Here is a 2,718-nt window from a genome sequence, read left to right as displayed (position 1 = left end):
TTTTTGATAATTGTTTCAATTTCCATACTGCTGATTGGGCTATTTAGATTTTTGAGTTCTTGATTCAGTCTAGGAAGGTTGTATTTTTCTAAGTTCTGGTCCATTTCTTCTAGGTTATTAAATTTTGTGTTGTATACTTTTTTATAGTATTCTTGTATGATCTTTTGTATTTCTGCAGTGTCTGTCATAATTTCCCCTCTTTTATCCCTGACTTTGTTTATTTGTATCCTTTCTCTTTTTTCTTTAGTGAATTTAACCAGGGGTTTGCCAATTTTATTAACCTTCTCCAAGAATCTATTTTTTCTATATTTTCTTCAGTAGCATGTTGTTTAATCTCCATATATTTGTGGTTCTTTCTGCTTTCTTTTGCAGGTGATCTCTAGTTTCAGAGCATTATGATCAGAGAATATGTTTGGTATGATTTCAACCCTCTTATATTTGTTGAAGCTATCTCTGTGTCCCAGTATGTGGTTGATCCTTGAGAATGTTCCATGTGCATTAGAGGAGAATGTACATGCAGCTGTTTTGGGATGGAAGGCTCTGTAAATGTCAATTATATTCAGTTGGGCTAAGGTGTCATTTAAGGATATTATTTCCTTATTGATTTTCTGTTTGGATGATCTGTCTATATTCGACAGGGAGGTATTTAGGTCCCATAGTTATATGATAGTGTTTTGGTCTGTTCCTCCCTTTAGTTCTGTTAGTAATTGCTTTTCATATTTCAGGGGTCCCTGATTGGGAGCATATAAATTATTAAGTGTTTTGTCTTCTTAATGCATGATTTTCTTTATCATTATGAAGTGTCCCTCAGTATCTTTCTTTACTTTTTTTATTTTGAAGTCTTTTTCATCTGATATTAGTACCAGTACTCTCACTTTTCTCTGAATGCCATTTGCTTGAAATATCATTTTCCACCCTTTCACTTTTAGTCTATATTTATCGTTGGAGCTGAGATGTGTCTCCTAGAGGCAGCATATGGTTGGGTTTTGTTTTTTGATCCATTCTGCAACTCTGTGCCTTTTTATTGGTGAGTTTAGTCAATTTACATTTCGGGCGATTATTGAAATATCAGGTCTTCTTAAAGCCACTTTATCTTCTGCTTCTGGTAGCTCAGTGTTTCCATTGCTTCCTTGTCCTTTTGTTTCTGTTTTCTTTATTTTGGTTGGCTTTTGTGGGGTTTGCCCCTGATTCTTCTTATTTTATGTTATATACTTCAGTTCTGAATCTTTGGTGTGTGGTTACCATTATAAATATAAAAAAGATCCTTTCCTCCATCTGGTCTACTCTATTTCCCAAGTTTGCTATTTCATTTTTCAGTTCTTTCAATGTGTGTGTGTGTGTGTGTGTGTTTATCTCTAGATCTGTTCTTTTTGAGTGTATCAATCTCCTTGCTGTGCTCATCTAGTTGTTTTTTCAATTCCTAAAATCATTCATATGACTTGTTTTGGGCTCACTGAATATTTTCAGATGTACCATCCTGAATTCTGTGCCCTTTACGTTGCATATTTCTATGTCTGCAAGCTTATATTCTGGAGATTTTTCTGTTTCTTTCTGAGATGCCTTGTCACCTTGGTTGTTCATGGTGTTTGATGGACTATTTCTCCTCCTAGGCATTAATGAAAGTGTATTCTGCTTTTTTTCCAGAAAGAAGATTTATTATATACAGGTCTTTCCTTAGCTTGTTGCAAAGAAGATGCTTTTCTCTTGGTTTCCAGTAGGTGATATCTAAGCCTCTTGGATCCCTGATGTATATAAAGCCTTAATAAGCCTCTTATTTTTCTTATAGATGTTTCATCATGCTCGCTATCCTCAGTCTCAGTTCCCGTTAGTGTTCGCCACAGTTTCGATATCATTTGCTCTCCTTCCCCCGGGGCTCCGCAGTGCTTGGTCTCACAGAATACAGGGGGAGGGAACCTCTGATTGGTAGTTGGGGGTTGCAACTCAGCCTTGGTTTGCAACCGCAGGTGGTAAAATTCAACTGTTTTCTCTCTGCCGTCCTGCGTCTCTGCTTTCTGCCCTGATGACTGGGCCCTGCTGCTGACGACGTGGAGCTCACAGCACTCAAGGCAGGGCTGTTCAGTGAACTTGCCACACCTTCTCTCCTCCCCCTCCTCCTGTCAGGAGCTGGAGCTACGATAGGCAGCTTCTTTATTTCTCCCAGTCCATGCCTGGGATTCTGACCTGTGGTAGCTCTTAAGTGCAGGTTTCACCCTCAGATGTGCTGGTGTGCAGTTTGTGTGTTTTTTATTGAGTTTTAATGTTCAGCTTATTGTCGTTTCAAGGAGAGAGGTCTGGGGGTGTCTCTCCACCATTTTTTCTCCAAAAAACCTTTTGCAGGAATGAGGCTTGAAGAATGTACAAATCTGCTCAAAGTCATAATCAGAGTCAGGAATAGGTATTGATTACAATTCTGTCAGGACACCTCCATTTTTCTTTTAACCTTTAGTTTTATTTTATTTTATTTTAAAAAAATTTAAAATTTTAAAAAATTTTTAATCAGTTTATTTAAATCAGTTTCAAGTATACAGTACACTGATTTGACATCTATATAGTTCATAAAATGATTCCCCCAATTGCTCCCTGCTCCCTTGGCCAACCACCTAGCCATCATATTAATGCTAAGTGCATTCCTTGTGCTGTGCTCCCCCTTCCTGTGACCAACTATCAACTACAAATTTGTACTTCTTTAACCCTTCATCCCCTTCTCCCAGCCCCTCA

Source organism: Pteropus alecto, unplaced genomic scaffold (genome assembly GCF_000325575.1).
Source record: "Pteropus alecto unplaced genomic scaffold, ASM32557v1 scaffold388, whole genome shotgun sequence".
Lineage (NCBI taxonomy): Eukaryota > Metazoa > Chordata > Mammalia > Chiroptera > Pteropodidae > Pteropus > Pteropus alecto.
Note: the sequence above shows the minus strand (reverse complement) of the source record.